Genomic DNA, 26,794 nt, shown 5'->3' on the forward strand with positions numbered 1-26,794 from the left:
CTGTGCTGTAGGACACGTGTGTGTGTGTGTGTGTGTGTGTGAGATCACCTTCACTCATCTCTCACTGTGAGGAATGGGAAATGTGTCCACTCAGTTACTGATTCTGAGGCAGAAATCATAGAAACCTGGCACAATTCAATTCTCCCCTGAGGTCAGCCTGATCCTGAGATCAATCTCCGGGTGTGAGAATATTTCTTGTCAGTGATGATTACTGCATATTTGTCACCATGCCCCTAGATCAAATGAGCTAGAAACAGAAGTAAAACCCAAGCAATCAAAAAACACGTGTACCAGGAAGGTGAGCTGTTTGTCAAGGATGCTGAAATAGAGGAACAAAGATGTGGGCAAGCCCACACCCTGACTCAGCTGCAGAGTCTCCTGTCCCCAGGCCTCAAGAAGGGGGCTCCCACATGGGCAGAAGCCCCCTGGCTTCTGTCTCCCTCTAGATGGTGGCAACCGCCGCCTGGTTTCACCTCCTCTGCACCCTGACCTTAGAAAGATGAGCCTGTGGAGGCCATGGCTTGTGCACAAGTCCTCCCTGGGCTGAGCTGTGTCCACAGGCCCCAGGTCCAGGGTGGCTCAGCTCCCTGCACTCCTCTGGCCCAGTGTGGTCTTCACAGGTAGCATTTCTTTCCTCGGACTGCTCTCAGCCAAGGCTTCGGGGAGTGAGGAGCTGATCCACATAGCCGGGGTGTATTTTTGCTTTGCCAGCTGGGCTCCTGTGAATAAAGAGCCAGCTGCATGAGGACAATGTGTGTAAACAATGTGCAAATGACCAGAGTGGCATCAGGACAGCGCGAGGCTCTGGATCAGCACACGTGACACGGATGACAGCGTCAGAAATGCAGACAGGCCCGGGGGGCAGGCCCCACACTGCATCCGAGCTGGGAGCGGCAGGCCTGGGCCCGGCTCACCTCTGCACCTGGGAACGCTTCCTCACATCCCGGGATGAGGTTGACAAGAACTGAGATGTGCTTTTTTGAGGAAAAAATAACTATGGCTCTTTCTGCCTCTAAACAGATGTGGGGAGTGTAGCTGCCGCGCCAAAGATGAAGGATCTCACAGTGTTGTTAGCTAGTCAGCGTGTGGTTTCACTTCTTAGCCTGCAGATCGGCTCATCTGTGTGTATGTCTCTGTGTCTGCGTAATGATGTGTATTTGTAGAATTATAAACACATAGCATATACGCACATGCCGTGAACGTGTGAAATACTCTGTCCCATGCAGCAGACCTTTATTTTAGACTTTAGTTTTATAGTAGTTTGGATTCACAGAAACTGAAGAGAAAGGTACAGAGAGCTCAGATAAAGCTCCTGCCCCACGCCCCCTCCACCATGCACAGCCTCCCCTGCTGCCGGCGTCTCCCCCAGAAGGTGCATTTCCTACAGCGGATGAACCACAAGGACGTCTCGCCATCACCCTTGGTGCTGACATTCTGTAGATTTGGACAAGTGTATAATGACACGTGTCCACTGGTACCGTACCACGTAGAGTAGAGTCCTGCCCTGAACATCCTCTGTGTCCCACCTATTTCCCCTCAAACCTTTGGCACCCACTGATCTTTCTGTTGTCTTCATGGTTCTGTCTTTTCCAGAATGTCATACTGTTGGAATTATGCAGTGTGTAGGTCTTTCAGAATGCCTTCTTTCACTTAGTAATGTACATTTAAAGTTCCTCCATGTCTTTTCATGGTAGATAACTCATTTCTTATTCAGTTCAGTTCAGTTCAGTCACTCAGTTGTGTTCAACTCTTTGCGACCCCATGGACCACAGCACGCCAGGCCTCCCTGTCCATCACCAACTCCCAGAGCTTACCTAAACTCATGTCCATTGAGTTGGTAATGCCATCCAACCATCTCATCCTCTGTTGTCCCCTTCTCCTCCTGCCCTCAATCTTCCCAGCATCAGGGTCTTTTCCATTGAGTCAGCTATTTGCATTATGTGGCCAAAGTATTGGAGCTTCAGCTTCAACATCAGTCCTTCCAGTGAACACCCAGGATTGATCTCCCCTAGGATGGACTGGTTAGATCTCTTTGCAATCCAAGGGACTCTCAAGAGTCTTTTCCAACACCACAGTTCAAAAGCATCAATTATTTGGTGCTCAGCTTTCTTTATTATTAGCATTGAATAATATTCCATTATTGTGTCTGGACATATGAGTTTATTTTTACTTGTTCACCTTCTGAAGGATGTCTTGGTTGCATCCAAGTTCTGAAGTTATGGATAAAACTTCAATAAACATCTGCGTGCAGGTTCTTGTGTGAACATCTCTTTTCAGCATCTCTCTTCCTTGGGTAAGTACCAGGGAGCGCGAGTGTTGGACTGTGTGGTAAGAGCATGTTCACTGTGTAAGAAACCATCCACTGTCTTCTGAAGTGGCTGCACAATTCGCGAGAGTCCCTGTTGCCACACACCCTTCTCAAAACATGCTGCTGACAGGGCTCTGGATTTTGGCTTTCTAATAGGCGTGTGGTGCAACCTCGCTGTTGAAACAGTGTGCTTAAGCGTAGTACTAACCCTGACAGCACTAAGAATGGGAGCACAGAAGGTGAGTTAGAACTGCCCAGTGTAAGTCAGGACCCACAGAAGCCGAGCTCTCACATGCTGCTGCTGCTGCTGCTGCTGCTAAGTCACTTCAGTCGTGTCCGACTCTGTGCGACCCCATAGATGGCAGCCCACCAGGCTCCCCTGTCCCTGGGATTCTCCAGGCAAGAACACTGGAGTGGGTTGCCGTTTCCTTCTCCAATGCACGAAAGTGAAAAGTGAAAGGGAAGTTGCTGAGTCTTGTCCGACTCTTAGCGACCCCATGGACTGCGGCCCACCAGGCTCCTCCATCCATGGGATTTTCCAGGCAAGAGTGCTGGAGTGGGGCGCCATTGCCTTCTCCGTCTCACATGCTACTCAACTGTATAGGCTGCACTGAAATCGACTGAGCTCCCTGAGCCTCTGTTCAGCAGTTGGAAATGAGTGTGATGATAATGCCTGCCTCCTGGGGTTGAACAATAAGTATCAGCTGTCACCATCATTATGTCAGAAGCACTGGTCACAAGAATGAATACTAGCTGGAATAAGAACATAGAAGAGAGAATGTAGATAAATCAGTAAGTTGACACCCCAACAGGACACTGACAATATGTCAGTTCATTCATTAGTTTATTTTCCAATAATTATTAAACATTTATATCATACTTGGACCTCAGGACACAATTCCATCAAGGCAGGTATGACCTTTGTCCTCACTGAAAGTGAAAGTGAAGTTGCTCAGTCGTGTCAAACTCTTTGCAACCCCATGGACTGTAGCCTATCAGGCTCCTCCATCCATGGGATTTTCCAGGCAAGAGTGCTGGAGTGGATTGCCATTTCCTTCTCCAGGGGATCTTCCCGACCCAGGAATCGAACCCGGGTCTCCCGCATTGCGGGCAGATGCTTTACCGTCTGAGCCACCAGGGAAGTCCTTTGTCCTCACTGAAGTGGGTTTAAATGATCGTAGCATAAATTAAGGGACAAATGCTGTTATTCACCAGATAATTTAAACTACTAGTAGCAAGCCTCTTAATGAGGATGAAAGAGGAGAATGAAAATGCTGGCTTGAAATTCAATATTAAAAAAACTAAGGTCATGGCATCTGGTCCCATCACCTCATGGCAGTTAGATGGAGGAAAGGGGAAGCAGGGACAGAGTTCACTTTCTTAGGCTCCCAGTCACTGTGGACAGTGACTGCAGTCATGAAATGAAAAGATGCTCGCCCTTTGGGAGGGAACTACGTCACCTCACTGACAAAGGTCCATAGGGACACAGTTACGGTTTTCCAGTTGTCGTGTATGGATGTGAGAGTTGGGGCACAGAGAAGACTGTCAAAGATGCGTCTAAACTGTGATGCTGGGGAAAATGAGAGTCCCCTGAACAGCAAGGAGACCAAACCAGGCAATCCGAAAGGAAGCCAACCCTGAATTCACTGGAAGGGCTGATGCTGAAGCCCCACTACTTCGGTTACTTATCCTGAAGAGCTGACTCTTTGGAAAAGACCCTGATTCTGGGAAAGATTGAAGGCAAAAGAAGAAGGGGATGACAGAGATTGAGATGGTTTGATAGCATCACTGACTCAGTGGATATGAATTTGAGCAAACTCTGGGAGGTAGTGGAGGACAGAGGAGCCTGATGTGCTGCAGTCAAGGGTCACAAAGAGTCGGAGAGGACTTGGCCCCGAGAAAGCCAGAGCATCCTGGGCTCTGTGATTACAATGACAACCCAGCCCCCAGCCGCCTCACCTCGAGCACCCGACCTCTTTCCGTCAGACATCGGCGCTCGAGAGCGGAGCCTCTGTCTCACCTCTGTCACCTTTACTGACGATGTGGACAGGTTTTCTCTCTGCCGGACATGCTATCCTGAGAACTGCTTCCGGAGGGGTGGCCATGACTCAGCTCAGCTGGATGACTCAGAGTCGTGTGCTCGGATCTCTGGGCTCAGAAGAAGGATGTGGTCATTCGGCATCATGCAAATGATCCAGTTTCTTACTGCTTTGTACCAGTGTAGTCAGAGTCAAAAGAGAGTGCATCTATTTATTCCCCAGCAAACAAGAGCAAGTAAGCACAGCTTTCTAACTTTGCTGTTTCTTCTTAAAGCAACAGTGGAACCTGCTTGAGCAGAACCTAGCTTCTTCCCAAGCCTTTGGCTCACTCACCCCATAACTTTTCAAGTCGAAGATGTTACTCTACTTTATAAGGGAATATACTTTTGAGTAGATGCTGGATCAGCCCATGCTTTCCCTGGTGTATGTGACGCTGCTTCCTACACAGGTCAGGAGGACCCAGCTGTCTGGGGGTCTGAGCCCTGCTGGGTTGGTTTGCATCTCCTCGTTCTCCAGCAGGGAGCTGCACACGTGACCGCAGGGCCTTTGGCTGGGCAGAGTTGGGGGGATTTTCCTCCGGTTTTCGGCTTTAGGGCATCTACACTGTCTAACCCGCACCTGGCCCTCATGGTGCTTCCATACTGACGTCCAGAGGGTTCCTTTCAAAGGGAGCCTCAGGCCCTGAACGTGAAGGGACCGAGACTTACATAAACTCCCAACCACAGACCCACAACCAGAACTGTTTTTTTTAACCTCCAATCCTCTTGTATCAACACTCACCTCTTCTGGAAACTTAATTGATCAGAGCATCCAAAAGAAAGAAGTCAGCTGATGCACCAAACTGCCTATTGGCCTGTCTCCTAGCCCATCTTCTGTGGTCCTCACTCACCTCTGGTTCTCACTCACTTTCTCTGGTCCTCACTCACCTCCTCTGATCCTCACTCCCCTTCCACGGTCCTCACTCACCTTCTCTGGCTCTAACTCCCCTTCTCTGGTCCTCACTCACCTCCTCTGATCCTCACTCACCTTTTCTGGGCCTCTCTCCCCTTCTCTCATCCTCACTCATCTTCTCTGGGCCTCTCTCACCTTCTCTGGTCCTCACTTACCTTCTCTGGGTTCGGGTTCACCCACAGCCTTCCCATCATGCGGTGTTTCTCAGTGATGACTGACTACATGTACACCTGGCCCCATGCTGAGATAGTGTGGCTGCTGGAGGTGAGCTGACCAAGTTACTTAAATTTCTTGGGCTTTCATGTAACCCGTTGCAAACTGGGGTGATAACGCCCTCCCCAGCAGAGGTGAGAGCCCTCTTTCCACAGGGACAGGGATGTCCGTGTCTCCTCTGTTTTCTGGGTGGCAAGGAGACCCTGGGAGGTACAGCTAAACCTGGATCTGTAATTGACTTGCTGTGGAAAGGGTTTTAGCTCCAAAGAGAAAATGTCTCCATTCCTTTAACTTGTGTTAGTGTTACAGTCTTGCAACATACTCCATGCACACTAAGTGAACATAAGGAAAAGTATCAGAGAGCATTTCAGAGGAAATAAAAACTGATTCGGATTTTTCTATTCTGTTAACCAGCCTGAGGATCTCTTATATGGCATCAAACATTTTGCAAGGCTTTTCTGGGTGAGCCCCTCTGCACTTTTAAAGGGGGCTGCCTCTCCAGATTTTGTGCACACGTTGCCTAAACTTGTAATTTCATTTTGGGGAAGAATAACATGTGGAGAAAAAGTTCTGTGTTTGGCATCTACCCGGGTCCCTCTCCTCGGGTGCCCTGACCCCTCACTTGGAGACGAGGGACTGGCCCCACCTGGCCACGTGGGGACCCAGTGCCCCTTGCGCTGTGAGCACTTGGCAGCCACAGGATGTTACCAGGTCAAGAGCAGTTGTTTCAGTTGGCGCATCTGAGCACAGCATTTCCAAGCACGTCAGGCCCGTGCAGAGTGAGCTGCTCCGCTGAGACTCGCCGTGGTCTCAACCTCTCGGCCCCTTGGCCTTTGTGAGGTTGCTGCCTGAGACAGGAAAGGGAAGGCTGCTGCGGATGAACATTAAAGAGTTTGTCTAAAAGAGAAACCAACGGGCTTTATGAAAGTTTGAATTAAAGGGAAAAGGGTTTGAGCAGATGAGCATCTCTAAAATCTGGCTCTTGCTCATCCTTCAGTTTCAGCACCTTTCCGTGCATCACAGGTCCAGTCCGTCAGTTCAGTCGCTCAGTCGTGTCCAACTCTCTGCGACCCCATGGACTGCAGCACGCCAGGCCTCCCTGTCCATTGCCAACTCCCAGAGTTTACTCGGACTCATGTCCCCCAGTGCCTCAGAAACAAACCTTCAGATAGGTCCCCGTCTCTGCATAAGCCAGCTCCGGAGAGTTCTGCTCCTGGTCACCAAGCATGCCACCAATGGGAAGACCTCCGTGCCGACCTTGCTAGAATGACCAGCTGTGAAGCCGTGATTTAGCCGATCTCCTAGGTCAGGCCTAGAGTCACCACTCCCTTCCTGGGCGGAGAAGTTCAGTGGACCGGCCTGTGTTTCCTGTTGCTGAACGGATTGTGCCAGAGCTGCTCACTCTCATCGCTAAGGCTGCGAGGGCTGCGACCCTGGCGTGTGCCCTGGGGTGGTGTGTTGCACCCAGCACAGCCCCCGTGCTGGTCTGAGGTCCCTGATGCGGGCCTCACCCCTGTACCCCTGGGAGACCAGTCTGCCCAGGACACAGCTCCCGCCCCCCTCCCTCAGCTGAAACGTTCCAGCCAGGATTCCTCAAACCTGGGGTCTCACCACCCACAAGGCCTCATCAGGGCTTCACGTGCGGCCACAGCTTCCCAGGATCAGCCCACACCTGCCCAAGAAGGTGATGAACGACCCTGTCATCTCCGTTTGTACAGATTTTGAGGAGACTTTTCATAGGTCAGATATTAGCAAAAAGAAGTGACCTTATTTTAGAAAGCACGATGTCTCAGGACTTCAAAGGGTTTCCATCAATATTCAAGCATGATTCTTCCAGGATATAACAGAATTAAGAAGGTGAGGAGACACAGTGAATCACTGGGCTGACTCATCTATTGACTTCAAGCAAAAGTTGGAAATTGTACTTTAATGCAATATAGGTGAGGCAATTTGCTCAGTGGCCAAAGGGTGAATCTCAAACCCAATCATGAACTTCAGCAGAAGAAGGGCCAGCACTGTGCCCCCTGCCCCTCTGACCCGAGCCGGTCTGGGTCCCTGGGTGAGCAATGGTGCCCTTCCTGAGCCTTGACTCAGGGCTCTTGGAGTCAGACCCGGCCGTCTGGGTCGGGGCCCAGAGCTAGCCACCACCTCCTTGCAAATGAGATTCAGGAAAAATCGTGCCTTTCGTTAGAGATCGCTTTTGAACCAGCCTGAGCTGTGAGTCACTGCCTTTGACAATACATCTGAAAATGAAATGCATTTTTTGAAGTCTCTAACAATTTGCAAAAACTAAGTTCCTTTGTTTCAGACAAAAATATATACACCATGTCAGCTCACAGCAGTTCTAAGGTCTTGAATTATTATGGTAATAAACACAATGATTCTGCGGCACAAACTCTTAAAGTCAAAAGTTAGATTGAAGGAGATTGCAGCCCTCTCCCATCAAAAAGAAGACAAACTTCTCCCTGCGGTCAGCTCCAGCCCGATGCCCACCTCCGTCCAGCCCAGCCCGTCTACAATGAGGCCCACTCAGCCATTGCCCTGGTCCCAGTGACCTCGAGGGCTTTAGGGGAAGGTCCTAACCCCATCAGGCCCCCGTAGGCCCTCATCTCTGGCTCCACATGGGATGGTACTTCTCCTTCTCGGCTTCCTGACTTTTCTCATGAATTCATGTGCTATTAAGCGCTATTCAATTCGTGCATTCAGGACAGTGTCTAACAGACAGCTGAGTGACTGACGGAAGCCCTGCTCAAGGCACGTTTAAACGAAATGTTATCAGAGCCCAAATCTCTCGCATCATGATGCGCCTGCCTCCCTAAACTATCATCTTGGCTTCCGTCGTCATCATCGTGGGTTAGTTTTGTGTATTTTTGAACCTTGTAAAGATGAATCACACACTCGTGATGTCGTCATCTGGGCTCAGCTGTGCCGGCGGGGGAGAGCGGCCTCCTGCCGAGGCTCAGTGGCCATGTCCTTGCTGAACCCACACTCCGTCCTCTGCTCAGCAAAGGTCCATTTCGGCGGCCAGGCCAGCACCATCGCACTGTGTCCGTGGAGAGCCCGTCTTACTGCTGCACGAGAGTTCTCGCTGGAATACGGACAGGAGTTTTGCAGATATCCGTTCCCACACTGTCTTGCCTGTCTTTTCTGACAGTGCTTTTGTGGACAGACTTTCATAATTTCAATATGGCCCCTCATCGCTCCTTCCCTTGATGGCTGGTTCTTTCTCTGTTTGTTAATAGGGGCTCCTCCTCGAGGTAGCCCAGATGTCTGACTGTCACCTTCCAGGGGCCCTTGTTTGCCTCCACGTTTATATCGACTCTCCGCTGGGAGGGTTTTGCTGATGCTGAGAGCTAGGGCCACGTTATAATTCTTCACAGCGGCCTGTTCTCCAGGAAGGCTGTGCTTTACTCCTCTGAGATGTCCACTGCCCTCAGCTGAGTGTCCAGCTGCTGTGGGCTCCTCTGTCCATTCTGTTCCTGGGTCTATCATCCACGCTGTGACAGTTCCTCAGGTTTTAATTATTGTAGCTTTGTAAGTCTACAATTATTCCAAATTTGTTCCTCCACAAGATTTTCTTAGCCTTATAGATTATGCTAAAATTTTATATTAAACCTATACAACACTGCAAAAAGTGACATATTTAAAATGATTGAGCCTTTCAATTCAATTAGGTCTTTTTAATTTGTTCTATAATGCTTTCTGGATTTTATCATAAAGGTCTTAGGTATCTTTTGTTGGATGTGTTGCTAATATTTGACTCTTTGTGTCCCTAAAATGTTATCTTTTAAATTGTGTTTTCTAATCCTTTATTGCTGATATGTAGAGGTAAATGAAATAAAAAGACGCTTACTCCTTGGAAGAAAAGTTATGACCAACCTAGACAGCATATTAAAAAGCAGAGACGTTACTTTGCCCACAAAGGTCCGTCTAGTCAAGGCTATGGTTCTTCCAGTAGTCATGTATGGATGTGAGAGTTGGACTATAAAGAAAGCTGAGCAGTGAAGAATTGATGCTTTTGAACTGTGCTGTTGGAGAAGACTCTTGAGAGTCCCTTGGACTGCAAGAAGATCCAACCAGTCCATCCTAGAGGAGATCAGTCCTGAATATTCATAGCAAGGACTGATGCTGAAGCTGAAACTCCAATACTTTGGCCACCTGATGAGAAGAACTGACTCATTGGAAAAGACCCTGATGCTGGGAAAGATTGAGGGCAGGAGGAGAGGGGAATGACAGAGGATGAGATGGTTGGATGGCATCACTGACTCAATGGACATGAGTTTGAGTAAACCCCGGGAGTTGGTGATGGACAAGGAGGCCTGGCATGCTGCAGTCCATGGGGTCGCAAAGAATCAGACATAACTGAGCAACTGAACTGAATGTTTTGTATGTTGATCTTTATCCAATGTCTTGCTAAATGTAGTTATCAATTTTTAAGTTTATCTGTTTATTGGATTTTCTGCATACATAATCAGGTTATTTACATAGAAGGGTAGCTGTGTTTTTCCTTTCTAGTTCTCATGTATTATTTCTTAATCTTGCTTGTTTTTTTCCCATGCTAGTTAAACATCAGTAGTGATGGTGAATTTCTGGTCTCCTTCCTGACTTGAAAGAGAAGAGTGTCATCTGCTCAGCCAGCTGTGCCTTTGCTGCAGGTTTTTACGGGTCCTTTTGTTCCCAGTTGCCACATCCTTCTCGTCCATGCTGTTGCTCGTGTGTGTACGATATAGACACATATCAATTGTATCAAATGTTTTAATATTTATATATATATATATATGGTATTTTATCAAATGCTTTTTCCTGCGTCCGCTGGTGTAATTTCTCTTTGCCCTTTCACGTGGCGGGTTATGAGAATGTGACCCATAGCACATCCGCTGCTTCATTCCTTGCTGACTCCTTGCATGCCTTTTCTATTAGTTACTGATGATGTATTTTTAAGCCAAACAGTACAATGAGTATTCGTACACCACTTTTTTGTTGGTTTGCTTTTTCCAGCCTCACTGAGGTTCAACTGACAAGAATGGTGTCTTTCTGAGGCGTGCAGTGCCGTGCTTCGATTCCCACACACGTCTTGGAACGATCAGCACAATCAAGCTATTCAACATGCCTATCGCCTCATGTAGTCACCATTATTCTTTTTTCACTTGTTGGTGTGGTGGGAAAGGTTTATTCCCTCATGAATTTCAGGTACACAGAGCGGTGCTGTTTGCTGTAGTCTGCGTGCTGTGCGTCAGACCCCAAAACTCCATCACTCAGAGTTTGTACCAAGATCACCCTTCCCCACCCCCAGCCTCAGCCCAGGGAACCTCTTGTATCACAGCCTCCAGTTTCCTGTCAGAACTTTCCGCTTCAGTGTACTTCCTGTTCTTGCTGTCATAGTTGTCATAGAGCCCACGTCTGATAATCCCAACCTGGGTTCCCTGTGGGTCTGACCTGTTGTTGTCCTGGATTTTATGATAATCTAAGGTTCTGGCTGATTATTCCTTCATAGACTTGCTTCTGATACCCTCCGTCTGAAGGGACAGAGGACTTGAATACAATCAGGGAACGGAATAATTAGGGACTTTCTCTATTTCTTGTTTTTCCTTCTCCCCAGGATGAGACATTCGACATGGACCCCATGCGAGGCCCAGACTGTCTCTGGTGTCCCTGCTCTGAGACGAGAGCCATGTCCTTTGAGGCCCCGGGGCTTCTCCTATGGGGTTCAGGTTCTCTCCATCTACCTCGGGTGAAAAGTCTCCCTCCGAAGCCAGCTCCTGCCTCCTGGCTTCATCCTCCGGGTCCCGGTCCTGGCACATCCTGAGCCCTCGGGCCTTTAGCTACATTTGAGAAGACGTGTGTCCGGCTCCTCTAAGAGTGCCCACTCAGCGGCCTGGCCTGCAGCCGCCACCGGACATGGAGCCCGACAGACCTGGTCTAGGCACGACACCTCCTCCTCCTCCAGGCTGGCTTCCTGGGCTGTCCACGGGCTGGGCCTCACCCTGGCACGTCCAGGAAAACATGGAGCCAGAGCTTGGTCATCCACTCTCCTCTCGGATTTAAGGGTCTGTCATCAAAAAGGCACCAACGTCTTGGGAGAGGGTGCTCCTGAGAGGAGCCGGGGCAGGGAGGTGGCTCCGTCTGTCACAGGCGCCTTCCTGCCTTTCCTGGTTTGCCCTTACCTCGTTCTGCTGCTAGTTCCTCATCACATTTACAAAAGGAAAACTTCTGTATTCACCAAGAGAAAGCAGCCAGCAAGGCCTGCCTTGACGGTGCTCACCATGGAGTGGGGTCGTCTGTCACTTCAGCTCCCAGGTCAGAGCCCCTGTCTGTGAATGGGGGGCAGGCCAGAATGCTGGGCCTCCATCCCCCACCTTGCCGAGGCCTCGAGAGTAGTTTATCCTTGATAACGGTGGAGATTTTATTTCTAAAGACTTTAATTTATTTGAACCTTTACAGAGATGGGATTGGGCCGTGTTTAGCCCGGCCGGCGCTCAGAACAAGTCCCGTTGCTTATCTAATTAGCAAGTGAGTCATACCTGGGGGGCCTCACCCGGGGTAATTAAAACTTAATTGGGCTCTTCATCCAGCTAATGTCACCGTGGAGTCGCGGTTAGCAGCGGCTGGAAGGAAGGCTGTACTTGGAACGGAAGGGAGCTGGGCTCCGTCTGTGTCGCAGCGGCTCTGCTACAGCTGTCGGGCCACGGGTGGCAAGGTCGTCTGTGATTTCCAGGCTTCCTGCTCTGTGCTCCAGCCGCGGGGGAGCGTAGGCTGCGTGGTGGGAGGTGCTGGGGACGCGGGGCCCAGCTTCGTGACACCCCACCCTGAGCTTCTCGTAGGCGCAGGTCACCGGCTGACGGGGCAGCTCAGGGAGGTCTGCGAGAGCACACGGCAACCGCGGAGCTGACGGGGCGCAGAGCGTCCTGTGGGCTTGTGACTCCAGCGGTTCCCCAAGCGCCATGAGCTGGAGACGGTCGTGCAGGAAGAAACCGTCTGGGGGGAAGGCGGAGGGTGGGGCGTCCCGGGGCCCCGCCGACCCCACCAGGAGCACGCGTGTGCCCCCCGGGATGCGGCCTGCTGTCCAGGGCAGAGTCACAGGGGCCCAGGTGTGAGGCAGGGGGCCACCCCTCTCACAGATGCGTTTTTCCATCCTTGCCACGACGGCCTTCAGAAGTGGTTTGCATTCCCCGGAAGAATTACGGTTTAGCCCAGAACTGTGAGACCATCTCAGCCTGCCCCGGCGCGGTCCGAGTCCAGCCGGGGCGCCCACAGGCACCCAGCCTTGACAGGCGCGTCTGCAGCGCGCCGGGGCTGGACCCTGAGGGGCGCGTGAACTGGCGGCGAGGGGCGGAGCTTCACCGGCGGTGACTAGTGCCGCGAGGCGTCTCCTACTCGGTGCGGATTTTCACATCACCGAACACAGTAACAGCTTAGACTCTTCTCCTACGAAGGTTAAGATCGTTTCTTTATCAGTACTTTTTTTTTGCAAAAAATGTGAGAATGTGAATTGCTGGTTTGTGCCCTAGCTTCCCAGGGCTGGCTTACGACGCAGGCAGCTCTGCGATCCACAAACTGCCTTTACTTCCTGTGCCCACGACCAGACCTCTAGGGACCCAGCCGGGTGGGCAGGTTGCGTCTCAGGGCAGTGGGCAGGGTTGCGGCACCAGGACACAGACCCCCTGGGAATGAGCAACTCAGCTCCTGGACGGTGGGCGGTGCGACCAAGTTCTCCATCCTGCAGACCCTCACCGAGGGGTGGGCAGAGGAGCGGCAGACATCGGTGTGACCTCACTGGTACAGCCCTGCTGTGGCTCACGGTGCCTTGGACACGGTGCCAGGGGGCAGGACTCGGGAATGAGAACGCGTTCGCCTCTCCCCTGCACGCCCAGCACCTAACACAGCAGGGGCTCGTGGCGGGTTCTGGATTTTCTGCCTGAAGGCACACTAGGCTTCTGTCTCCTTCCTGCGTCCCTCCCCTAGCAGAGCAGCATTCTGCAGACCGGCCCGCCCGGCCGTCCTCCTGAACAGCCCCCAAGCCCCCGCCCCACCCGGGCCCCGCCTGGACCCGGAGCGGCCTCAACCACAGTCGTCCACGAGGGCAGGGGACGCCGAATCAGTTCCACTCCATTCATCACAGGAAACTTTGCGAGTTTAAAACAGAGTTTAAGAAAAAGTACCAGCATCAGCCTTGTGACTTGCCAAGTGCGCTCACTCCAGACCTCTCTGAAAGCTCGTGTGGGCTGCGTGATTAATGAGCTGTTGGTAGTAAATTGCAAGCACATTCACACCTCCGAGTCATACTGTTTAACCTTTAACTTATCGACTGGTAAAAACCTAGAAAACAAAGTGTAAGTGTACGTGTCAGATAGACGCAGCTAAACTTGAGAATGTAGAATTTTAGACGAGAAACTTCAGGTTTCTCTCTGTCAAACATTCACGTGGAAATGATCGCTCTTCACTCAGGTTTCCCAGTTTTCTTTAGGGGAAAGGGGGTGATCATTTTCAGGCTCTCAACCAATCCTTTGCTTTTTCCAGCCCAGGCCATCTGCCAAATCAGATAAATTAGGGCAGAAACACAAGGGGACGCCAACAGGCACAGGGAGGCCCTAAGGGCCGGAGCCCCCGGAGTCGCCCCGAGAACCCTTCAGTAAGGCCGGTGGGTTAGAGAGGAGGGACTCTAGCTCAGAGACAAGTCCGTGCGAGGCTGACCTGGCGCCCTGAGTGGACACAGACCCGGGCTGAGGCCTCGTTCCTGCTGCCCGGAGAAGCCACCCATGGTCTTGGTCAGGACGGCCAGCCCTGGCCCTCACACAGGCCAGGCCCGGGGACACGCTCCCTGAAACAACCCCCACAGGCAGGCCTGCCTTCTGGACAAAGTCTCCCAATGACCCCTCGCCAGAGCCGCTGCTGAAAGCCTGGCACTTCTGCAGACGCCAACGGGGCCCCTTGCTTCTTGTCTGTTTCTGCCTGAACCTCCTCATCCATTTCATCCTTTCATTTTTCTAAACAGCCCCTCCCCACTGACAAAAAGTCAAGACAAACAAAGTCAACAGTTCCCTCTGTCCTCAGGGTCTGTCTGAAGCCAGTGTGTTCTCCAGTCCCCCGTGAGACCACCCCCTTCCCATCAGCATGGTCCAGGTTCCCACCAGGGGGCAGTCACCTCCTGCCTGACGCACCCCTGAGCCCAGGGCCACCGGGAGCCCCTCAGAGTCCCCAGAGTCCTTCCAGGCTTATCCCAGAGAGGCTCAGTGTCCCCCTGGGCCTGGCGAGACCCCAGGGGTCCCTCAAGGTCTAGCCTGTGAGGCCTGAACCTCCCCACCCCACCCCTGTGCTTTGCCAACACGAACCACACGGTCTAACTTCGGATGCTCTCACCTTTGTCTTTCTGAACGTGTGGACCTGGGGGCTGCCCCCCCAGTCCTCGTATTTGCAGGATGGGCGCCGGCCAGAGCCCCCATCCACTCCAGACCCTCTGGGCTGCAGCTGCCCCATGGCCAGCCTCTTGAAACTGTCTGACTTTTCCAAAATGCATTTGTATTTTATCAAGAGAATCTTCGGACATATATATATATATATGAATCAAAACCGAAAACAAGCAAGATGGAACTTACTGTCAAGAACACCACGGCCGAGTCACACCCGCCCTGGTCTTGTGAGCTTCTTTCTAGAAGATGCTGTCCAGTCTCCTAAATCAGGAAGGTTATTTACTCTTGGCACGGACCTGCGAGGAAAGAGAGGTTTTTATTTTGCAGAATAAATCATGGAGAGGCTCCAAGCAGCTGTAACTTGGAAACCTCCGTAATTAAACAATCAATTAGAAGGTTCGTGGCCCCATTCCAGGAGCCCAGAGGGAGGGAGGCCTAACTGTCCCGAGGCTGAACTTGACCCAAAATGGCCAATGCAACACAAACAAACACAAAGCGCTGGTTTTGGCTAAACGGCTACGCTTTTTAACTTAACCTCACAGTTAATCTCACACAGGCTGAACATGCCTGCAGAGGCTCCAGATAAGATCTGTGCTTCCCTGTTCTCCCTTTCAGCACCCTCTGCCCCCCACTGCCAACATTTTCCATTAGAATCAAGAAAACGGAACGTTCAGTGAGTACCCCAGAGTCAGCAAAGCACTCAGGGAAGCGTGAGTTTGGCACAAAAGCCAGTACAAATCCTGGTTGACCAGGGGCTGGAACCCTCTGGGCTTTGTTAAAACTTAGCAAAGGATGCAAGCACTCTCAGTTCTGTGACATGGTTCTGCGACGTCCAAGGGGCGCCCTTGGTGACTTGGATGCAGCTGATCACCAGGGCTGACACTGAAGTATACACAGCCTGAACGACCAGTTGTGACACTTCCCAGGAGACTGGATTCCCCTTCAATCAAGCCTTCGAAGCTCCAGACGGGAAGTGGGCACACACTGCTGCCCACGAAACACAGTGGCTCTGCAGGCTCAGTCACTATCCCCGTGAACTAGGAGCCCTGATCCCTGTCCCCTGCACCCCGTGCCCTGATCCCTGTCCCCTGCCCCCTGCCCCTCTCCCCTGTCCCCTGTGCCCTGTCACCTGTCCCCTGGACCCTGCGGCAAAGCTGGGCTTGGAGCCACATATTCAGATTCCGGTGACCCCCCCCCCCCCCCCCCCCGCATGGATGGCTGTCTTCAACCATTCCTGAATGAGTTTAGGGCCACACTGCTGTTGCGGAAAACAGATTTTTAAGATGGCCGCTGACTTGCTCTGGTTACAGCTGAGGCGCAGCAGTTATCCAGCTGTGCTCCTGAAGCTGGACAAGCAGAGTGACTTGGAGCAGCCCTGATGCAGGCACAGGAGGCTGGATCTGCACAAAGTGAGGCCCAGTGCGCTGACCTACCAGTGGGCCATGGCCAGCAGTGAGGTCTCTCTGGACGCCTATCTGGTTGCCCCCTGACAGAGCTGGGCTGCCAGGGGCCCCAAGCGGCCAAGCCCGGGTGTGCTGGGGAATCAGAAAAGGAGGAGACAGCTCTAAGCTCAGCGACGCCAGAGGCAGGACCAGGAGGAGGAGGAGGAGGCTGGACTGCAGGACGGGCTGGTGAGCGGGGTGGACGGGACCATCACGTGGTCTGGCAGAAGCCCAGACCTCAGGAGGGTTGGGGGGACTGTAAGCTGACGACCTGGTGCTTGGTCCGTGCCTGCTTTCAATTATGCTGGTTCTATCCACAGAGTTATTCACAGCGTCTACGCATCAAACTCTATCCAGTCGCCTTCAGCCTCAAAGAAGATGGTCTTGCGCCAGCCTCTGTTTCCATTTCTAAAGGAATGAAAATACATCTGGCCTCCACTTACACAGGTCGCCCAGATGTAGCCGAAGCTGTGCGTTGAGGAACTGCCCCTCACAGAGCAGATCCACGTGGAGAGCACGGGCTGTGTGCAGGGAGGCGGGGGTGTGGGGGGCACAAAGTATGGAGCCCCCGTCCGGGACCCCGGAGGCAGGAGGGAAAGGGGTGTGCTTCTCCACTGTGCTGGCCCCTCTGCCTGTCAGAAGTGAGAAAGCGCAGAATTGAGGGCACCCACCGGTGATTCTCTGAAGGTCATTGACCGAGGTGTTTGCATGTGCAATTAGCTGTGTTAACAGACACGAGAGTCGCAACAGAACCCAGAGCAAAGAGTGAGTGGCAGACACAGGGGAGACTCGCTCCAGATTGAATTTTTGGCCCAAAGGCCATGCTCCTAAACGTTCCTGCAGCTAAATCTCATGGCTACACGTGCTCAGAGAAGCACTTTCCCGGGCGCTGTGGCCTGAAGCTTGTGGAAAGTACGATGTGTGTGGCGTGTGCGGCTACACGTGCTCAGAGAAGCACTTTCCTGGGCGCTGTGGCCTGAAGCTTGTGGAAAGTACAGTGTGTGTGGCGTGTTCTCATGGCTACACGTGCTCAGAGAAGCACTGTCCCGTGCGCTGTGGCCTGAAGCTTGTGGAAAGTACGGTGTGTGTGGCGTGTTCTCATGGCTACACATGCTCAGAGAAGCACTTTCCCGGGCGCTGTGGCCTGAAGCTTGTGGAAAGTACGACGTGTGTGGCGCGTGTGTTTACATTTTTGGCACTACTTTCCTGCTTCCGCAGGTTTAAGGAGCATCTTTTCTTACATGATGGGACTTTAGTTAGGTGGTCAGAATGCAAACATCTGTGGTTTATGAATCCGGAAACTTTGTGTGTGACCACCGGCCACGTCCACTCCAAGGCAGTGGACGCCCCGCTGAGCAGCTCTGAGCTCATTCTCACCTCTCCCCTTTGGATCCTGTTATTTCAGAGCTGAGCCACACTCTACCCAATACCTGCATGTATTTGTAAACAGTTCTCTTGATCCGACTGTGACCTTCACTTTGCCCCTCAAGAGCGTTGGTTTTCGTTTTTCATTTCATTGCAAAACACTCTAGTCCCTCCACTAGTCCTCAGAGGACAGGCTTTGAGGACACTTGTCATCTGTTGCTTTATTCGGGGCATACTCTAGTTTCACGCTTCTCTTGTAAAACGTGTTGCCCCACATTGAACAAAATGCCGCAGGTGTGACTTGCTTCCAGGATGGCTGCCACGATCAATATAGATGGCTTGCTGCTGACTCAGGACAAATCGACGACTGCCAACCGAGCCCCCATCCTGTACGCGATCTTCTCACTGGCTGCGTGCCAGAACGTCCACGTTCCCTGTGATTCCAGAGGCCCTGCGCCTCCCCTTCCCGCGTGGGCGTCCAGGAATCCACCGCACATGACTTTCCAGGTGCGAGAAGACTCCACCCATCACATCGTCCGCCCAGTTCAGGGGCCCATGAGGCAGCTACGTGAGGTCCCTCCTTCCTCTGGGAAAGGGCTCAGAACTCATCCTGTGTCAAGATCAATGTCAAGGTCTTTTGAACTGATCTTCCCATGTGAAGTCCCCAAAACCAATCGGAAATAAAAATGATGCAAAGAAGCACCTGACTGGCAAGATCTTTCCCATTGCTCTTTTGATGTCAGTGGCCAAGCACCCCTGCAAAACCTCATGTAAAATCACATGGCCTCCAGACATGCTCCTGAAGCAAAGCCCAGTGAGGGAGGGGACACTGCCTCACAGGAGCCCCTGAGCTCGTCCACTCAGCAGCCCTGGTCTAAGGCAGTGAATTGCCATTTCAGATGACACCTCATGGCGAAGAGGGAAGTCCCTTCCTGGAAGATGCAGACTTCCAGGGGTCGTGACACGTGGCTCAGGGGCGAGTGGCCAGGACCCACCCTCACGTCCATCGGGAGGCATCCTTTCCATCAAGTTCAAATATTTGGGTCCCAGGCATTTCACTGCCTTGAAACTTGACAGTCCTTCCACAAATGTCGGCTACCTACCGAGGGTACTGGAGCGTCCAGGAGACTGAGGCAGAGTCAGCATGAGCTGAGCAAGGAGACAGGAGTGTTTCAGGGGTGGGAAGGGGTTTAGGGATAAACCCCAGTGTACCAACAGAAGTGGTTTCCTCACTGAGCTGGATGAAGATTCACCTTTAGAACAAAACATTTCAGAGAAAAGACTCCTATCTTGGAGACAAGTCTCCACAGTCAGGAGTCCTGATCGCTGGGGGTCAGGAGGTGCTGCCGGTCCCCGCAGCTGAGCGCACGGGCTCGGCCGCCTGCACAGAGGCGCAGGTGAGGAGCGACACCCCCTAGGTCCCTGAATCTCCAGGTGTGCGTTCAGCCGGGAGGAGGTGAAGCTTCCTTCTGAGCAGGAGCTGACCTGAGTGCTAGCAGCCTCCCTGTCCCCTGCCTCCTGTCCTCAGGGAAAACCCCACAGCTCCTGGACCTCAGCTGCTGCCCCGGCCCTCCCCCTGGCCTGTGCACAGATCCCCCGAGCCTCCTGTGAAGCTGGCTCAGCTCCAGGAAAGGTATTGACCGCACAGTCCCTTTGCTTTGGATTTTTCTTGCCGGTTCACAGCTGCTCACAGCAGGGCGGCGTCAACCCTCCACTAACCGGCCCTCGACCCACTGCCGATGCCTTTACCCCTGAGTGACATCCTGGGGCTTCCCACACATGCCTCATGGTGCCAAACACGTCTAGTGAGTCAGCTCTTGTGCACAGGGGCATTGTTACCTCCATCGTACAAATGACAGGAGGCCGGGGAAGTGTGTGTGTGTGTGTGTGTGTGTGTGCATGTGCAGAGCAGACGCCCCTTCACCCCCATCCATCCCCACCCTCACCCCACCTCCACCCCCAACCTAACGCCCTCCTCAGGTGGACTTGGATCTGGATCCGGGCAGCACAGAGCCTGCTTCCGCTCACACTTAGCATCCTTCTCCCAGGAGGATTCCCTGCTGACTCCCGTGGACTGTGCCTATTTCAGGGGCCACAGGGCATTGTCAGTGCATGACCGCTGTTGGAGAAGATGAGTTAAAACCTGGCCACACTGTGAGCCGCTGGGTGCAGCGGTGCGTCCACACCAGCCCGGACAAACCTCGGCAGGTCCTTCCTCCGAGAAGAGCTCAGGGTACAGCTCGCCCCTCACAGAGCACGGCTGACGTCACCCTAGAGCAGAGCGGCACAGACCCCGAGAACATGCGTGTGTCCTTCGCCCCATCCCCCCCGCTGACGGCCACGTTGGAACAGAACCAAGTTCCTTGTGTTTCTCGCCAAGCTTGGCTCCCTGGCCACCCTGAAACACTGCTGATGAGGAGAGGCAGACTTTGCTACAGGCGCCTGGAACCACTTCCCACTGCTCATTTACATGGAAGCTCAGTGGTCTGTGTATCACTTGGAGTGACTGGTGGCAGTTACATCGAGACTGGGTTTTTGTTTTTCGTTGATCTCCGTCATGTGGCCCCAGGTCTCTGAGCCTCTCAGGGACAGAGACAGAGAGTTGGATGCTTGGGAGGTGCTAATTAGAATCAGAGGCAGTCCACGTTGCTTTCCTTGTTCGTGTTGAAAGCCCAGTGGCGCGTGCCTGGCGCCAGGATTGGAGCCGTGGGTGACAGAGATGCTCTGCGGTGTCTCCACTTCCCTCTCAGCAGACCGTCTCATCCTCCCATAACCCTGGGCTCGTTCACAGCCCACAGACACTTTGTGTAGACCAGGGCTGATTCAGACCGAGATGGTCGTGGTAAACGGATTGCTTTCTTATTGAACACCAGGGGAATTCCTTACAATCTTCCTCTAAGTAACTTTTATATTTTACATTTCTTGTAACAATCTTGGTTACAATAATGAGTTTGTGGGGCCAACACCCTATTTCTAAGCCCCACCTTCCACTTACAAGAAGGGTCCGAGGGCAGCTCCTTAACCTCTGCACCCCGTTTTTTCTGCAAACAGGACAGAACAGCAAAGAACACTCACCTCCCTGACTCCTAGAGTCCCTAGAGTCCACACTCCCTAGAGTCCATGCGACTCTAGGACTCTAGGAGCTTACCCCAAAGCCACGTGGTGCTCAGCCAAAGTCTGGTTAATGAGTTAGGAGGGAATGTAAATAAGCATGAATGTGGGAAAGTGCTGTTTCATAGAACAAAGCAGAACACATGTGTTTGTGATGGAATCAGCCATTTACCCTCTTATCAAATTAAACACTGCACGAGTCAATGACAACGCCACCAGTCATTGGGCTTTGAGAGTAGTCATGAAGAGCAAACCCTAGCTGAGCAGCGGCTCAGGGACACGTGTAAGCGTGCAAACAGCAGCACAGACAGCAGCCGGGATACACACGTGCTTCCAGCCGGTGTCCTGGTTTACCGGGCAGGTATGCCCTGCTTGCGGCCCTCACCTGGCGTCCGCGGGGCTGCCCGCGGCCCGGCCCGGGCCCTGACCCGACTCCCTCCTCCCGGCCCCAGGGTAGGCTCTCAGAGGCCACTCCCATCCACAGCTCTTCTCTGCCTCCCCTGGACCCCCTGCTCCACTTCCGGGCTCTGACGCTGGATTCCGGCAAGCAGGGCAGGAGGGGTGGGGCGTCCTCTGGAAAAACCGTCAAGTGCCCTGGGCTCCCTCCTTTCCCTGTCCACCCATGACACCGGCCCCAACCTCCACCCCGGTCGGCGGCGACAGTGACACCCTAAAACCTCGTTTGAAATGAGGCTCCTCATCCGTCGGCAGCTGTGACTCCAAGGAGAAGTCGATCTTGTGTTTCTGGCACAAAAAGCACTTGGTAAGGAGAACGCAGGTGTGCTCCCCAGAAACGCTAACGGCTGAGAATTGGTTTAGAGACTGAGGCCGCCCAGCTCCGCTTGCATCCTCAGTTCAGTTTGGCTAAGGGGAGAATCACGTGTTTGGAGATCTCTCCAAGAAGAAAGAAGACAGGGAGGGGGGCGGGAGTCTGCGTCCTTGAAAACACCAAACGCAACGTCAGAAGAATTTCACCTGGATGAGAGGACCACAGTCCCCTCCCGCTCCTTCCCTCTCTGACTTTCTGTCACAGGAGCCTGTGGGTCCTTCCTCGGGGACCCACCTGGAGCTGAGCTGCCCCAGGGAGCAAACAAGCCTGACCCACCTGGAGCTGGGCTGCCCCAGGGAGCAAACAAGCCTGCAGGCACTGAAGCCCAGCCCAGTCTCCGTCCAGTTCAGCTCAGTCGCTCAGTCGTGTCCGACTCTTGAGACCCCATGGACTGCAGCACACCAGGCCTCTCTGTCCATCACCAACTCCCAGAGTTTACTCAAACTCATGTCCATCGAGTTGGTGATGCCATCCAACCATCTCATCCTCTGTCATCCCCTTCTCCTCCTGCCTTCAATCTTTCCCAGCATCAGGGTCTTTTCAAGTGAGTCAGCCCTTTGCATTAGGTGGCCAAAGTGTTGGAGTTTCAGCTTCAGTATCAGCCCTTCCAGTGAACGTTCAGGACTGATTTCCTTTAGGATGGAAGCTCGGTCTCTAGAACTTAACAAAATCATCTCCCAGTCCTGGGAGTTAGCCCAGCAGGCCCCAGGCAGCACATCCAGTCAAAGGAGCTGGGAGGTTCGGGATGAGGTTGCTTGAGGCAAGGACCTCTCTGTGTACAGCCCTCAGCATTGAGCGCGATGGAGACTGGAACAGCTGTCGGGGGTCCTGGGGCCTGTGGACAGCTTGAGGATGACCTTGTGGCCCAGCGTGCCTGAAAGGCCCCCACTGTCCACGTAGAGACGTGGAGCTGCAGGGTGTCAGGGGTTGCCCCCCCCCCGCCACCCTTTGCCGGGGGTGACAGCATTTACCTGTAGAGATGCTCTTCCTGTAAGTGCCATGAGGCCTGGTCCCCTCTGGTCCAGAGCGGGATGAAGACAGCATCCGGACCCTGAGAAGCAGGGCTACCTTCCCGCAGCCCCTGTCACCCAGGCTCAGAGGCCAGAGGCCATCAAGGGAAGCATTTACACAAAGTAAAAAGATACCAAAAAGAAAACCAAAAAAACCTACAATTCTTCACCATTCAAAGGGAGGCGGGGAAAGTACGTTTTTAGATAACAAAAGATGAGAGAATGTTCCTACCAGACCCAAACCACAATAAATGCTTTGGGAAGCTGTTCAGGCTGGAGGAAAATGATAAAAGTCAGACCTAAGAAAAGACTGAAGGGTGCAAAAATAATAACTCTGTGTGTGGAGGTGTTACTGTTCTTTTCTTTTCTGGTATTTATAAAAGGCAGTTGGATGTTTGAAATAAAAATTATAACAGTATCCTCTGGGAATGACAACATATGCAGAAATAAAGTCTACGACAAAACCGTACAAAAGAGGAGAAGGGGCTGATGTGGGGCTTCATCTGCAAAGTGTCGTTACGTTCCTGCGACGTAAATACGTTCTGCAAAGAGAAAGAATGAGAAAGATATTTTAGAAAATATACTTATAGTCATTTATATAAAAATTGAATGGAAAATATAAACTTTATTCTAGACAGAACCAAAAAAGAGAGTTCCATAATTAGAAGATCTTTACATTCAAGGAGACTTTTCAGAACGTGGAACAGAGAGACGGGGGAGCGGGAAGGAGAAGTTAGGGGCTAGGGAGGATTCAGTGACAGGTCCTGTCTCTTCATCGAATATGTGCTGGAGGGGTCGCAGGGGTGGGCGTGGACCCTGCTGCTTGGCATCCAGGGGAGGAAAGACACTATTGAAGGACCACACAAAGCCCTGCACAGGCTTGTATATATAAAACAAACCCCATACCTAAGACTGCGTAGGAACATTTCAGAGTATCCAAGGGAAAGTGAAAATTGCAACCAGAACTAGAGGGTCGGGTCAGTTTAGTCGCTCAGTCTGTCTGAATCTTTGCAACCCCATGGACTGCAGCATGCCAGGCTTCCCTGTCCATCACCATCTCCCAGAGTTTGTTCAAACTTGTGTCCATCGAGTTGGTGATGCCGTCCAACCATCTCATCCTCTATCATCCCCTTTTCCTCCTGCCTTCAATCTTTCCCAGCATCAGGGTCTTTTCCAGTGAGTCAGTTCTTTGCATCAGGTGGCCTAGATGAGAACTAGAGGGTAAATACAGCTTATTTATGCCTCTCTTTGAAACAACACTTAAGCTAACAGTAGAATTTCCTTAGCAGCCACGGAGACCAGAAGGCAACACAGCAATGTCCTGTAAGTTGTGAAGGAAAGGAAACACTGAGCTGTGATTCTATGCATGGCTAAGCTGATCCAAAGGTGACTGTAAGATAAACACATTTTAAGACAACTTAATGCTCCCTAATGACCACCCAAAGAACTGCAGAAGGAGTGGAATTGACCACCGAGAGCACACACGGGGTAAGGATGGTCTCTTCAATAAATGGTGTTGGGAAAACTGGGCACCCACTTAAAAAGAATAAAATTGAGCCACACATCACACACAGAGTCAGCTCAAATGCATGAGAGACTTAAGACCTGAAGCTGTGAAGCTTCCAGAAGAAAGCAAAGGGAAAATGTTGCTTGTCACTGGTCTTGAAAATGATTTTGTGGATATGGTACCCAAATCACAGGCAACAAAGTCAAACTAAACAAGTGGGACTATATTAAATGAAAAAGCTCTTCACAGCAAAGGGAACAAGGTGAAAGGTAGTCTATGCGACAGGATGAAATATTCGCAAACTGAGTATCTGATAAGCTGTTAATAGAGGAATATATAAGAAACTCAGACAACTCAACAGCAAAAAAAAAAAAAAAAAATGCCATGGGCAAAGGACCTGCAGTGATGCTTTTCCAAGGAAGACATCCAAATGGCCATAAAGTACATGAAAATGTGCTCAACGTAACTAATCATCAGTTCAGTTCAGTTCAGTTCAGTCGCTCAGTCGTGTCCAACTCTTTGCGACCCCATGAATCGCAGCACGCCAGGCCTCCCTGTCCATCACCAACTCCCAGAGTTCACTCAGACTCACATCCATTGAGTCGGTGATGCCATCCAGCCATCTCATTCTCTGTCGTCCCCTTCTCCTCCTGCCCCCAATCCCTCCCAGCATCAGAGTCTTTTCCAATGAGTCAACTCTTCGCATGAGGTGGCCAAAGTACTGGAGTTTCAGCTTTAGCATCAGTCCTTCCAATGAACACCCAGGACTGATTTTCTTTAGGATGGACTGGTTGGATCTTCTTGCAGTCCAAGGGACTCTCAAGAGTCTTCTCCAACGCCACAGTTCAAAAGCACCAATTCTTTGGCACTCAGCTTTCTTCACAGTCCAACTCTCACATCCATACATGACCACTGGAGAAACCACAGCCTTGACTAGACGGACCTTTGTTGGCAAAGTAATGCCTCTGCTTTTCAGTATGCTGTCTAGGCATCAGTGAAATGCAAATCAAAGCCACAGTGAGATTTCAGCTCACACCTGTTAGGATGGCTATTGTCAAAAACAAGACGAGTGTTGGCGAGGACGTGGAGAAGAGGGAGCCCTCACGCACTGCTGATGGGAAGCTAAACCGCTGCAGCCATGATGAGAACAGTGTGGAGATGACTCAGAAACTTAGGAGTTTAACCGTCATATAATCCACAACCCCAGTCCTGGGGATCCACAATCCCAATCCACGTTCAAAGGAAATGAGACCGAATCGTGAGGACACCCCTGCACGGCCATGCTCACCACAGCGTTGTTTTCACAATAATCACGACGTGGGAACAACCTGAGTGTCTTCAACAGGAGAATCGATCTAGAAATGCGACTTGCAGGCCATTATTACAAGCTCAGCAGTGGAAAGAGAATATGAAAATAGTTTACTTTGTTAGAAATTAGTAATGAATATTAATCAGTTCATTGAAATCTACCTTTGTGGATATAATAAATTATTCCACTTTATTCTCCACTGACTTTAGATTCTAATTTCTAAAATTATCTCTTGCCCACACCACTTCCTTCAAATCTCCAAAGTAACACTGCTATTTTTCTCCTTATAAATTTTCCCATCTCTCTTTTTTTCCAAATTACTGATTGTTTTGTACAACTCTGAGGGAATCATGTTTTGACTCTTAATAAAATGACTTCATTATACCAACACTTTAACAGCTAAGTCCCCAACAAGATGACTACCCACAGGACACTCAGACCACAGGGCTTCCCTCTACTGAATTTGACTAAGGCTGCCTGACAACTATGTTTGAATTATGAGTTGTTTAATAACAAGAAAAAAAAAAAACCTTTGTTGAAAAAGAAGGATTTTAAAACCATGAGTTTAAAACACATATTAGCGTTTCTATAATTTGTTGCCTCTTCTCAGATTCTCATGAACAGTTGTTTTTAAAGAGCATCAGTTTCCTTATCCTGCCCTCTCTCCACGGTCTCCAGGCAGCCACACCCAGCGTGATCCAGCAGAAGCCTCCAAACGTGAAGTATTTAATGGAAAAGGGCGTCGTAGGAAACAGGAGGACAGAGGGGACTGTTTTCCAGTTGCTGCCTGATGCGTTTCTGCTTTTCTGTCCCTACAATGGATTAAACATTCAAGCCAACCAATGACTTGCAACCTCAAAGAAACCTTAGAAGAGTTATTACTGTTGTTATCTCAAGTTTTCAGGTGAATAAAGAGTCTTATCTCCATTAAGGGTTAGGTGGCTTCCCCAGGTTTCCTCAGTGGGAGGTGCAGGGCCAGCAGTCAGTCGACCGTCCACACTGAAGTCCAGGCCTCAGTCTCTCCCGTGAGCTGCCCACCCTCCGCCAGCCTGAAACTGGGATCCATGGAAATGGATCGCCACCATTTACACAAGGTCTGAGCCCTGCGTCCTCTGACCTGGAGAGGCTTAGGGACTTTCTTGTTTGGTTGGTTTGAGCAGACAAGGAAGCACTCCTGTTCCCAGTGCTCATGCAGCTCATTAAGGAGTGAAATGACCACGTGAGATGAGGCAGAGGTCGTCGAAGGTGGAGCCTTCAGAGCAGGAGCCGGCATGGGGTCTGCGCTTCCGGGGGGAATCACGGC

General features: G+C 51.5%; 1 long non-coding RNA gene across 1 annotated transcript; it reads right to left on the reverse strand.

Moving 5' to 3' along the window:
- Positions 1-1,209: 1,209 nt before the first annotated feature.
- On the reverse strand, positions 1,210-15,558 carry LOC132346028 (uncharacterized). Its single transcript, XR_009495729.1, has 2 exons — positions 4,268-15,558; positions 1,210-3,061 (listed from the first exon to the last, which is right to left on the reverse strand). It is a non-coding gene; the product is annotated as an uncharacterized lncRNA (long non-coding RNA).
- Between the last annotated feature and the right edge of the window lie 11,236 nt (positions 15,559-26,794).

This window comes from Bos taurus, chromosome 8, assembly GCF_002263795.3.
Source record: "Bos taurus isolate L1 Dominette 01449 registration number 42190680 breed Hereford chromosome 8, ARS-UCD2.0, whole genome shotgun sequence".
Classification (NCBI taxonomy): domain Eukaryota; kingdom Metazoa; phylum Chordata; class Mammalia; order Artiodactyla; family Bovidae; genus Bos; species Bos taurus.